Genomic DNA, 14304 nt, shown 5'->3' on the forward strand with positions numbered 1-14304 from the left:
TTTAAGACAAGGCCCATAATAGTTCCTCACCTGAACAATGGGTCTCTGCTTTGCAGTGCATGTTGCCAGAGTTCCTGAGTCTTCAGTTTGCCTTCTTCTGTCATGCCTTGTGTTCTCCAGCCTTGCCTTGCCACTTCCAGACTTGCCCTTGCCTTGTTCTGCTCTGCTCGTCTTCTCCTTCCTTTGTCCAGCCCGCCTCATCCAGCTTTCTCTCATTCATCTCATCCAGTGTCTTCAGTGTCTCTCCATCCTCCCTTGGCTTAAATTTTCAGACCTTGACCTTCTTTCTGGACCCGACTATGTTTTGCCTATCACCTGGACCTGACTACGTCTGTTTACAGCCTGCCCCAACCTTGGCTTGTCTCTGAATCCATCTGCCCGCTGCCTGTACTGACCCCAGTGTGCTATTGAACTCTCTCTTGTCTCCACCTAGGGAACTGCCTAAGACATGCCAGCTGCCAGAACCCAAGGGCTCAATCTGTAGGGGAGGAAGCTGATATATGTGAAGCTCCAGTCTCTCCCACTACAGGGTGCGTTCGCTAGTTGCCGACGTAGGCCTTGTAGGTTCACCTATGAGACTGAGTCAACTATACTGCAGAACTAAGGGCTCACAATAACTTTTACAGATTTCTGAGGCAATGGGCTCAGTAGACTCGTCTCAGTCCTCTGTCATATCCTGGCTAGCACACCAGCTCTAGCACCAACAGGATCAGCTGAACACTATGGCTGGGTATCTCCAAGTTATAGCTGCCAGACCTGCTCCAGATACCGCTCTAACACCCGTGTATGACTGTTGCGTTTGAGGTGGACCCTTGGGCTGAGGTGGGGTTGATGCAACTCGTAGGTGATAACCTATGGGACCCCACCATCGGCAGGTGGAGTGGGCTGATAGGCAGAGGTCACTGGAGCTTCACCTATACCAGCCCTTGTTCCCCGCGGGTTGAGCCTTTGGATGCCGGGGCCGGCAGGACTTAGGTAGGCATCGAGGATGAATTGCAAGAGAGGTTGGTTCAGCCCAGAGACAGCAGGTGATGGATGGCGTAGTCCTACTCTGGACTGGATAAGGTACTGGAACTCGGGCGCCAATGGAACAGAGGCTGACTGAGGGCGCTCGAGCAAAGGTAGGCCGAAGCCTAATAAGTCCACATCCACGGAATAGGCTTGGAGAGGCGTCAAATGACAGGCTTGGATCAGGGCCGGCGGCAATGCGAAGGTTGTGGCAAGCAATGCTGAGATCTGATCATGGAGAAGTCAATAGCATTAGTCAATCAAAGCAATGGTCTCAGTCTGGAGATAGGCTGTAGCATAGTCAGGCGTAGCAGAGGTCTGGGTCTGGAGATAGGTTGAAGCGTGGTCAGACGTAGTGAAGTCAAAGTCCGTGCAATCAATCCAAAGCATAGGCAGGGCAGGAATGAAGAGAACAGGAACCAGGAACAATGAGGATCGGGAATGAAGAGTAGAGACGAATCTCTAGCAGCAGCGAGTACTCGAGTAACGAGGAGACCTGTTGCAAAGGCAACACTATGGAGCGCGGCATGAGCTTAAATACAATGAAGTGTTTGACGTCATCATCCGGGGCCGCAGCCAGGTTCCCGCCGCGGGCCCTTCATAAGGATCAGTGATGTGCACGTGCGCACCTAGGGAGGGGCACGGCGCGGGCAGTGGCGTCTCTCCGCGAACCACGCAGAGAGGCCCAACGAACAATGGTATCCTGACCTGAATGCTGGGGACTATGGCAGAGCCGTAGGCACTGAGGAAGACCCAAGGTCAGAGCTGGCAGCCCACCGCTGCTAGTGAGGAGGAACCAGAAGCTGGAGTCCTTGTAAGAAGGTGAGGGGGCCGTGCCATAGGTCTGCCCCGGACGGCACGTGTAACAATGATTTTCTACATCCACCTTTTCATCTGCCTCTACTGCCAAGGTATAATAGCGATCCAGTGAATTATAGAGACTTTTTAAATGTGTTGGATGCAGTTTGAACTTCAAATACCCTTGTTTCTCACTGACCATGTCAGGTAACCTCGATTCTGTAATTGTTGGATGGCTCCTCCCTAGCCTGGGTCTCACCTATCTGGGAAAGAGATTACCCTTTCCTGAGAAATATGAATCGCTTCTTGTAGGAATTCTGGCAGATCTTTGATGAGTCTGGCCTCTCCACCTCCAAGACTCAGAACTCCTGCGGATCAGATAAAGAACTTGGGTTTTTTTGGGGGAGTACTCTGTGTACTTCCGTACTTTGGCCTCAGAACTACAGTGGAGCAGTGACAGTCTGCTTGCCATTTTCAGGCAATGGTTCTCAGAGGGCATAAAGGACAAGTTGGCTTCCAGGGACCTGCTGAGATGCTAGAGGATCTAATTAGCATAGCCTTCCGGTTAGACCTAAGATTCCAGGACCGGGCCCAGGAAAGGGGCCAAATTCACCATTCTGCCCATCTTGCCTGAATTTCCTGTGACCTGTGATCTCTTATGCATCTCCTGAACCCAGACCAGTATTAGAAGAAGCCATACAGGTTGACCGGAGAAGCAGCAATGTCTCAACCTGTGCCTTTATTGTGCAGTTTCCTGCCCGAATAAGTCAGGAAACTCAAGGACCTAGGTCTAAAGGGAGAGGCCACCCTAGGTCATCCTTGCACCTCTCCTCAGTTGCTGGTGCTAGTATGATTCTCCCTGGGGGACCTCTTGGTAAATGTGCTTGCATTCCTGGAAAATGCTGCAGATGGAAGCTTCATCCATGAGGCACTAGTCCACCACTACCAGATACCTATAGTGCTGTCCACCACACCATTCTCTCTCTCCTCTGTTTATGGAGAACCTCTGCCTGGACAGAACTACAATACCCCTGACTATGCAAACCAGGATTCTATATAAGGAACAAATCACTCTCCGTGTCCTGTCCAAAGCATGTAATGCTCTCATCTTGGGATTACAATGGTTTATCCCTCATCAGCCCCACTTCGATTGGACCACATAACAGTCAGCCTAGTGAAGTCCTCACTGTCAAGATCAATGTCTCAGTGTCTTGCCTGTGGAATCCTTGGCCTTGACAGCTACCTCAGAGCTTCCGGGTATGCCTCCACAATATTATGACTTTGCAGATGTATTCAGCAAGCAGCAGTCCTACCCCTGCATTGCTCTTATGACTGCGCTATAGACTTCCTCCCTGGTAAGGTTTCACCCAGAGTATACCCACTCTCTGCTCCCAAAACTGAGGCTATGTTTAAATATATTAAGGAGAATTTGGACAGAGGCTTCATTCATCCCTCTTCATCACCTGAGGTGGCTGGATTCTTTTTTTGTAGGGAAGAAGGCCAGATACGTACGTCCCTGCATTGACTACCGCAGTCTTAATTCCTTTACAAAAAAGAACTACTATTCTCTTTCTTTAATCTCAGTGATCTTTTTACTGCCTTCAAGGTGCTCAGATATTCACCAAGTTGGACCTTCAGGGGGCAAACAAGCTCACCAGAATCCGAGAAGGGACAATTGGAAAACCATGTTTAACATCTGGGACGGGAACTAATAATATCTAGTAATACCTTTCAGGTTGTTCAATGCTCCCACAGTCTTCCAATTTATGGTCAATGAAATCTTCAGGGACCTTCTCTACTCTCATGTAAAGGTCTACTTGGATGATATCTTAGTCTTCTCAATGCCGCAAGCATCACCTCTACACCAAGTTAGAGAAATGTACCTTTGAGCAATAAGAACTTTCCTTCTTGAGAAATGACATCAGACCCTTGGACTATTTAAGCCAAGGCACCGCAGCAGTTTCTCATCTCAGCAACAGGTCTCCTGCCTTGCAATGTGTTGTCAGTGCTCCCGAGTTCGTACATCTTCAGCTTGCCTTGCCTTGTTCTGCTCTCCTTGACTCCTCCTGCTTCCTTCATCCAGCCAAGCCAAGAGAGGATGTCTTCATCCTCTCTTGGCTTGACTTTCTGGACTTTGACCTTCTGCTTGGACCTGACCATGTCTGTTTACAGCCTGACCTACTGTGGTCTGTCTCTGACTCTGTCTGCCCATTGCCTGCCATGACACCTGTGTACTATTGGACTATTGCTCTAGTCTCCACTTTAGGGACCTGCCTAAAACCTGACAATCTCTAGAACTCTATGGCTCAACCTTCAAAGGAGGTGGCTGGTATAAGTGAAGCTCCAGTCTGTTCCGCTACAGGACATGTTCACCAGCCACCGGTGTAAGCCTCATAGGTTCACCTACAAAGCTGCATCAACTCTGCCACAGCACCAAGGGCTCATGCCAAACTTTACAGGTACAGCTACAAGGTTTACCATAGCATTTAAGCATTTAGAAAGTAGGTCCAGTACCGTGTGGTTGACAGCTGGGAAATATTGTTTTCAGTTTTGTTCTGGTTGCTTGTGAACACATTCCCAGTGTGGTAAGGTCATCTTTTTACAAACTGCACCTTCTTAAAAACTTAAAACCTTTTCTTGAAGGACAGGACTTTCACTTAGTATCGCAAGCACTAATACTCAAAGTTATGTTTGCCAGCTTGCAGGATAGGATGCAAGCCGGTTCATTCGCCCCAACAACGGCCTCCCTGAAGTGCAGCAGAATGTAGCTGATGCATGGCTAGACACCACTGTTCCTGCAGCCTTCTGATGCACCCCTAGGCGTGTGCCAAACTCAGGCACATTTAAAGGGCCCACAGAGGGAAAAAAACTTGCATCGCCCTTTGATGACATCACATGCCAAGCCCTATAAAGAGCTCTTTCTACCTCTTCCTCACTGCCTCAGCAACGGGTCAACTACCATCCAGGTAGTGTGAGTTGCTGTTTTTGTGCCTTACCTTTTTGTCTTCAGCCTCTTCCAGGCTTGTCTTGCCTCTTCGTCCTCAACCTTGCCTCTTCATCTACAGTATTTCCCTCTTATCCATAACTCCAGTCTTGCCGTGTCCCTATTGGATTAACCCATGGTATTGACCATAACCTGTGACCTGACCATCCTTGTCGGCCACCTGCCCTTATCACAGCCTGACAGTGGAACTTCTCTTCTCCCGTACCAGAGACATTCACTTAAGACCTGCTGGCCCCCGGAACCCAAAAGCTCAACCCACGAGAAAAGGGGATCCTATAGGCAAAGCTTCAGTCAAGTCTCTGATGATATTTTCATCTTTTCTCGTTCTCTGTCTGCTCATAGGACCCAGGTAAAACAGGTACTCCAGTGCTTATGTGAAAATCATCTGTACACCAAGTTGGAGAAATATCTCTTTGATCAAGGCAGCTGCCGTTCCTGGAGTACATCATCTCTCGTACCACATTCAGCATGGACCCTGCAACACAGAAGGCCATCCCGGAATGGCCCCAGCTGGTGGGATTGCAGGGCCTACAAAATTTTCTTGGATTCACCAATTATTATCAGCAATTTATCCGTGGATATTCCACTCTAGCCTCTCCCTTCATGGCCTTGACCCAAAAGGGTGCAAATACTAGAAACTGAGCTAACACTTTCCTTCCAAGCTTATTCTGTCAGACTTCCTTCAGTAACCAAAGGAAATTTCTGAACCTTAATGAAGGTAAAGGGGTTCCTCTGATATCTAGTGCACATACTGAGATTAGACTCCCAGTTCTATAGTGAGGATGTTTTTGTGGGGCGCACAATAGAAGCCATCTGTGTCCTACCCATAAGTTTAAGTTCATCAGTGTACTCCTGTCGGTCTAGCAAGTTGGCCATTATTCTTTACCATAACCCACAATTAGAGACTCTTCAGGTGAATTCTATGCACTCTTCCCATGCATACAGATAAAACAATTCTTAGATTTTTCAGATTGTTTCTAGGAAACCTCTCCCTTTGCAGGAGCTTTGCTTAGTACAACTGTCCAATGGCGGGTCCTGTATTGGAAATTGAAACAAGGAATCTTTGATCCTATAATTTCTTTTACTCTTCTAGCATTCTTTTGGATCATAAAAAAGGGAAAATAATAAGGTGATGAAGCTCACTTCTCCTGCTTCTGCAGTAAAAGGTCCTTGCACATGCAGTCATCTTAATTAATGTACCAAGCTCCCGCTCCTACTCACTCTCTCCTAGCACTTCTAGAACAAACTCAAAATCCCAGTACACTCCACACTGGACTGAAACACTCCTAGTTTTATGACATGAGTGGAAAGGAAGAGTCAGTTCCCTGGATTAGGAAAAAGTTTTATCTTATTCTGGGATAAATGGGACCTTACATTTCTCTGTAGAAATGTTGGTCTTCTCAGAGTGTCTGTCTCTAATACATATTAAAACAAGAGAGTTTATATAGGATTATACAGTTGGTCCACTCTCCGCACATTGCAAGAGTAGACCTGGAACCCTCACAAAAGCAGGGTTCCAGGTCTAAGAAAGTGAGCTATCCCATACAAAGTATATACCACACTGTGTTAATCCAATCCTTCATAAAATGGGCTTGTGCAATGATTTCCAATATTTCACTGTTGAACACCTGGTTCCTGTTTCTAAATGAGTCATCAAGGAAATATCTTTACCCTGCATATACATCCTTAGGAAAAGCTTCCCCAAGAGCAATACCATGGGATTATAGGGGATAAATAATTGAACAATGAATGACTTCTTTTTAGTAAGTTATTATGGGGCACTCCAACCAAATATGAAAAAAAAATGCCTTTCCCACCAGAGCCTCACCAACATTGTGCCCAAATTTCTGGCCATACCCTATGTAAATGATCATGAGTGAAATGCATTCTCACAGGTCAAGCAGGATGGTAGTCCTCACATAGGGGTGACATCACAAGATGGAGCCCAATCACGGAACACTTTTGTCAAAGTTTCTAGAACTTTGACTGGCACCTACTGGGCATGCCCAGGATGGCACTAACCCTGCAACCAGCAGCGGTCCCCCTTCAGTCTTCTTTTTTCCGCGCAGCAGTTGCCACGCGGCTTAAGGAGCTCCACAGAGATTCCTGACAGGAAATTTCCTCACAGAATTACTATATAACTTTCTACCCCACAGGGGTCCCCCTCTCATTTTTACGTCCGCGGTGGTCCGGAAAGTTTTTACTCGATTCGGGTCGATTCCCGTCGAGTTTGGCCTTCACGACCTACTGGCCGTCGACCGCACCGCAGCTAAATTTTTTCACAGGCGATGACGTCGGGGTTCTGTCGATGCCCAGACTGCACCCGCACAATGTCCATTACTGACCCTCACCAGGTATGTGTAATGTGTCTGGGTAGCGAGCATGATGTCCTTACTTGGACCAAATGTGCCCTCATGACCCCTAAAGGTTGCAAGGCTAGAATGGAGAAAATGGAGCTTCTCTTTTGGTCAAAAACCCCAACGCCGTCCATAGCATCGACGTCGTCTGAACCGACACCGTCTATGTCGCACCATCATCGGGCACCGGCCGGTGTCCGACCAGCATCACGACTCCACGGCCATCAGCACCCTCTGTTCCCCCTCATGAGAAGGTCAGAGGTGACCGTCGAGAAAAGCATCGGCATAGACATTGCAGGTCTCAGACCGTTGACGCAGGCAAGGCCTTGACGTCGTCATCGTCTGAACCGCCATCAAAGAAAGCCCATCCAGAAAAGGCACTGTCCCTATCTGGTTCAGGGTCACCGAGGCAACCTTCACCGGGACCGGTGATAGGAGCCCCGATTCCACCTCCAACAGTGGTCCCTCCGGCTACGCCTCTGCCTTCTCCTCCTCCGGCATCAGGGCTCTATGCTCCAGGTTTCCGGGAGGAACTGGATCAGATGATTCAGGAGGCCATCGGCAGAGCAATGCAAGGCTTCAAGGTTCCATCAATGCCGATACCGGTACTGATGCCTGAACCAGTAGCTGATCCCATTCCAGCAGTGCTAGCACTGTTACTCACGAGAATGGAAGCGCTGATCACTGCTTTTCCTTCGAGGGATCAGACGACTCCAATGGACCTGGTGCCTTCCTCTCCAATTCCTCTTTCATCGACAGAAGAAGGAGAAACACCATTCCTTCCGCCATTGGGAGTCCTTCCGATGCCTAGATCATCGGTTTCACTGATTGCATCTTTGTTTCCATTAGTGCCACCAACCAGTCCATCAATGCCCTCGGTGCCACCATCAATGCCTTCGGTGCCTCGCCCGGGACCTTCAGGTATACCAATTTTTCGTCCCTCCAAGGATACTGGGGGTGCTGGAGATGATCCCTACGAAACCTGGACTGACGATTCATCCCAGGATACCGATGACTTGCCATCGCCACCCTCTCCTGCTGAAAGCAGGAAGCATTCTCCGCCAGAGGACTTGTCTTTCATTAATTTTGGGAAGGAAATGGCTGAAGTGGTTCCTTTTCAACTTCAGACAGAACAAGATGACAGACATCAGATGATGGAGCTTCTTCAATTTTTAGATGCTCCTAAAGAACTGGCATCTATTCCCATCCATGATGTCCTCCTGGACATCATGGATTTCAAAAGAAATTTCAAAAGAAATTGGGAACATCCTGGTTCTGTGGCACCAGTCAATCGGAAAGCTGACACTACATACCTAGTCCAATCAACTCCTGGTTTCCAGAAGTCCCAATTGGACCACCATTCAGTGGTTGTTGAGTCAGCCCAAAAGAAAGCCTGAAGATCCAAGCCTCATTCTTCCTATACTCCAGGAAAGGAACAAAAATTCCTGGATGCTATAGGTCGCCGTATCTTTCAAGGGGCTATGCTTATATCCCGCATCGCCTCTTATCAACTTTATATGACCCAGTACACCAGGGTCCTCTTTAAACAAATACAGGACTTTGCTGAGTCCCTACCTCAACAGTCTCAAGATCAATTGCACGCCCTAGCTCAAAAGGGTTTAGAAGCGGGCAAGCATGAGATAAGATCTGCCTATGACGTTTTTGACACCGCTTCCAGGGTTTCAGCAACAGCCATTTCTGCAAGGCGATGGGCCTGGCTAAAGTCGTCTGACCTACAACCTGAGGTCCAGGATTTGCCTTGTACTGGAGATAATCATTTTGGTGAGCAAATACAAAAGACAGTGGCGCAACTCAAGGATCACCATGAGACTCTTCGCCAACTCTCTTTAATACCTTCTGAATATCTTGCTAAGCAAACATTCAGAAAGGAGCCCAAGAAATCCGTTTACCGCCAAAGGAAATCTTATCCTCCTCCGTCCAAAGGTTGCTCTATTAAGCCTTACCAGAAAGGCCAGTCCAGGCAACCTCGCAGGCAAAAGCGCAAACAACTCCTCATCTAGGTCCAGCATCTGGTTTTTTACTTTTTTCTAGAGAACAGCATTCAGACTCCACTAAAGCATGTACCAGTGGGAGGCCGATTGTGCCACTTCAGCCACACCTGGCACTCAGTCACCACAGACCAGTGGGTGCTCACCATAATAACTCAAGGTTATCATTTTAACTTTCTTGCCATTCCACCGGACTCCCCACCTCGGCTGTCGTGGGGAACATCAGACCATTCATCGTTCCTGGAACAGGAGATTTCCCTCCTCCTCCAGTCCAGAGCAATAGAACCAGTGCCCTACTCCCAACAGGGCCTCGGATTCTACTCTTGGTATTTTCCAATCCCAAAAAAGTCAGGTGGCGTTCGCCCGATACTAGATCTTCGGGCTTTAAAAAAGTTCAAGATGGGGACCTTGGGTTCCCTCCTCCCCCTCCTACAAAGGGGAGACTGGCTCTGCTCTCTAGACCTTCAGGACACTTACACACATATTGCAATAACTCCGTCTCATCGCAGATTTCTGCGATTCCTCGTAGGCCCAAAGCACTACCAATATCGAGTGCTAACATTTGGCTTAGCCTCTGCTCCACGAGTCTTCACCAAGTACCTCGTAGTAGTAGCAGCGTTCCTCAGAACTCAAGGTGTCCACGTCTACCCCTATCTCGATGATTGGTTGATCAGGGCTCCCACACAGCAAGCTGTTTTGACGTCCCTATGTCTCACCTTGCACACCCTGATCTCTCTGGGATTTCTCATCAATTATCCAAAATCCAGCTTGGTCCCATCGCAAACCCTGTCGTTCAAAGGAGCAGACTTGGACACCCTCAAGGCGAAGGCATTTCTTCCTCAAGAACGAGCTCTCATCATCTCCTCTCTCGCCCATCAGCTGCAGTCTCGACAGTGCTCCACTGCACGTCACTTTCTAGTCCTGCTAGGACACATGGCGTCCTCAGTACACGTCACTCCCATGGCTCATCTCGCCATGAGGATCCTACAGTGGACTCTACGGTCACAATGGATTCAGTCATCTCAACCACTATCAGCTGTTGTCCACATAACCAACCCACTTCGTCTATCTCTAGCTTGGTGGAAGAATTAGGCCAATCTCCGTCAAGGCCTGCCTTTTCAAGCTCCAGACCTTCAAATAACCCTTACAACAGATGCCTCCAACATCGGTTGGGGAGCACACGTTGCCAATTTACAGACTCAAAGGCCTTGGTTTCCAGAGGAAGCCAAACACCAGATCAATTTCCTGGAGCTACGAGCAATCAGATATGCTCTCAGAGTATTTCAGGATCATCTCTCCAACCAGGTCATCCTGATTCAAACGGACAACCAGGTGGCCATGTGGTACATCAACAAACAAGGAGGAACAGGCTCCTACCTCCTGTGTCAGGAGGCGGCGCAGATATGGGCGAAGCCCTCTCCCACTCGATGTACCTCAGGGCCACCTACTTGCCGGGAGTGGACAATGTGTTGGCAGACAATCTGAGTCGCACCTTTCGACCACACGAGTGGTCTCTCAACCCCACAGTGGTGGACTCGATATTCCAACGTTGGGGTTACCCTCACATAGACCTCTTTGCGTCACCTCAAAACCGCAAAGTAGAGAACTATTGCTCTCTCACTCGCAGCCAACACTCACAGCCAAGAGATCCGTTCTCCCTCTCATGGTTAAGCCGGTCTCCTATATGCATTCCCTCTACTTCCACTTCTCTCGAAGACTCTCGTGAAGCTACTTCAGGACAGGAGAAGCATGATCCTGATTGCACCTCACTGGCTACGTCAAGTGTGATTTCCGATTCTTCAGGATCTCTCCATTCATAGGCACATTCCCCTGGGGAAGGACCCGCTTCTGATCATGCAGAAGAACGGGTGCCTATGCCACTCCAATCTTCAGGCCTTGTCCCTGATGGCCTGGATGTTGAAAGGTTAATCCTGCAGCCTCTCAACCTTTTGGAGCCAGTTTCCCGTGTCCTGATTGCTTCACGGAAGCCTTCCATGAGAAAATCTTATCTTTACAAATGGAACAGGTTTAAATCATGGTGTTCTTCTCAGTCCCTTGATCCCTTTACCTGTTCCACCACGAAGTTTCTAGACTATCTCTGGCACTTGTCAGAATCAGGTCTAAAAACTTCCTCCATCAGAATGCATGTCACTGCGGTGGCCGCCTTCCATAAAGGTGTCAGGGACGTTTCTATTTCGGTACAACCCCTCGTAACACATTTTCTGAAAGGCTTGCTTCACCTCAAGCCTCCACTGTGTCCTCCGGCCCCTTCTTGGGACCTCAATCTGGTTTTGGGTCGGCTCATGAAACCACCATTCGAGCTTCTCCAATCCTGTGATCTTCGCTTTCTCACATGGAAAGTGATATTCCTATCGGCTATAACATCTGCTCACAGAGTTAGTGAGTTACAGGCCCTAGTTACCTATCCGCCTTACACTAAACGTCCGCAGGACCGGGCAGTGCTCCGCACTCACCCTAAGTTCTTACCTAAGGTAGTATCGGAGTTTCACAATCAATCCATTATACTACCCACCTTCTTCCCCAGGCCCCATTCCAATCCAAGAGAGCAGGCTCTGCATACCCTCGACTGCAAACAGGCTCTAGCATTCTCCCTAGACCGTACAGCTGCCCACAGGCAAAGTACTCAATTGTTTGTTTCCTTTGCTTCCATCAGATTGGGTCAACCTGTGGGTAAGCAGACTCTCTCCTCCTGGCTAGCGGACTGCATTTCCTTTTGCTATCAGCAAGCAGGCATTCCACTTCAGGACCGCATTAAAGCACACTCGGTCAGGGCCATGGCAACTTTTGTAGCGCACCTTCGCTTGGTGCCGCTTCCTGATATTTGTAGGGCTGCTACCTGGAGTTCTCTCCATACTTTTATAGCCCATTATTGTCTAGAGAAGGCTGGAAGACAAGATTCCATCTTTGGCCAATCTGTCTTGCGCATCCTTTTTGCAACTTGATATACCAACACCCTTCCGCCTGCCCGTTAGGGTTCAGGATGCCCTCTACCAAATTCCACCCCAGTTGTTGTGTCTGTTGCACGTTTTTGGGTACCATTGGTGCATGTTCGGACAATATCAGCTCGGTACTCACCCATATGTGAGGATTACCATCCTGCTTGACCTGTGAGAAAGCAAAATTTTGCTTACCTGTAACAGGTGTTCTCACAGGACAGCAGGATGTTAGTCCTCACGAAACCCGCCCGCCACCCTGCAGTGTTGGGTTTGTTATGTTCTCTTATTTTTATTTTTGGTACTTAATATAGCTTTCAAACAAGACTGAAGGGGGACCCCTGCTGGCCCCAGTAGGTGCCAGTCGAAGTTCTAGAAACTTTGACAAAAGTGTTCCGTGATTGGGCTCCATCCTGTGATGTCACCCATATGTGAGGACTATCATCCTGTTGTCCTGTGAGAACACCTGTTACAGGTAAGCAACATTTTGCTATCTCTTCATAAGTTTGTAATCATTCTCTTCAAAATTCAATCAGTGAAAAAATTCTTTATACACCTTTTCTAAACCTTTTTCAAATGTTCTCCCATGTTTTAATAGTTATTTTATATTTCAGGTCCCTTTCCCAAATCTCCATATATCTGTCTGGTAGATTTTCCACTTCCTTCTGTAATAGTGCATATATATTCTTGAGTTCAATGCCTTCATTTCAGTTTCATACTATGGGCCTATAGATTTTCATTCTAATTTGTTTTTGAGATACGATTCCTTTTATCTGCCAATATTTAAATATTGGGATAGATCCAGATGAAAAATCAAGGACAACACTCACAAACATGTTAGGGATAAAGCATCAAAATCAAATTTCTAATAAGAAAGATGAATGTATATGCAAGAAAGATATTGATAATTTTGGGAAAAAATCAGGAACAACAGTCTGGAACTTTGTTGAGGCTAAGGAAGTAGGTGCGTGCTCATACTTTTCAAGTTTTGTTTTCTTTAATTCATTTTGTTTGTTTCTTAAATAAATTAAATAAATGAAAAAAAAAAAGTCAAATCGCTGTAAAAGCATCTTCATTGCTTGAAATTTTCTTCCTGAGGCAGGAGATCTCCCCAAATTGCTCCTGTCCTGCCAGTGAGCCAATTGTAAATGGTGCAGGAAGAGTAAGGCCAGTGCCATTGCTTATTTCTGCCATAGAAAATGGTACTAGCCTGGGCCTAGTGTTAGAGCAGATAACTGAGGGCCAGGTATGTAATGTCAATCATTGCAGTGATGTGCATTCATAGGAACATTCATAGGAAATTAAACTGAACATTTTAATGAAATTTCCCAATTCATTTTATTTTGTACTTAAATTTTAATTTTGTTCATTTTTGTTTTTTTAAATAAGGCTGTCACTGCTGGGGGAAATAAAGAAAACTTCTGGTCCTCCTCAGGCCATTTTGTACAGCAGAAATGAACAGTGGTGCTGGCCTGAGTTTTCCAGTACCACTTGTATTTGACTCACTGGTGGAGGGCACAGGGGTAAGAAAATGTCAAGTAACAGAGAAGGAAGGTCTGGGAGTGGTAGTCCTGGGTTGTTTTTTTTGTGTAACAAAACAAATGAAAAAATGTCATTAATTTTTCTTTTAAAAATAAATGAAACAAATCAGAAATGTTGAGATTACTTACCTGGTAATCTCCTTTTCCTTAGTGTATGCAGATGGACTCAAAACAAATGGGTATAGTGTGCTCGTGCTAGCAGTTGGAGACGGATCTGACGTCAGCACGGGTACATATACCCCCACAGGAAGTGAAGCAATTCAGTAATCTTCCTTGCAAAGCTGTTATAGCTATATGTGTACTGACCGATCGATTAATCAACAGGATTATCCTGACCAATTGATGGTAGCTGGAGACCGCCAGTGTTCTCAACTGGAAGGCGTCGACACCGGGCAGGGTGGAAGCCCTATTATAAGCAAAACATGGCTTACCGTGAGTCAGCGAATCCCCATGTATACCGGCAGCCGGGCGGGATGCTGAGTCCATCTGCATACACTAAGGAAAAGGAGATTATCAGGTAAGTAATCTCAACATTTCCTAGCGTGTAGCAGATGGACTCAAAACAAATGGGATGTACAAAAGCTACTCCCGGACTGGGCAGGAGGCTGCCCGAGGACCGTGTAGGATCGCCCT

Source organism: Rhinatrema bivittatum, chromosome 2 (assembly GCF_901001135.1).
Source record: "Rhinatrema bivittatum chromosome 2, aRhiBiv1.1, whole genome shotgun sequence".
Classification (NCBI taxonomy): Eukaryota; Metazoa; Chordata; class Amphibia; order Gymnophiona; family Rhinatrematidae; genus Rhinatrema; species Rhinatrema bivittatum.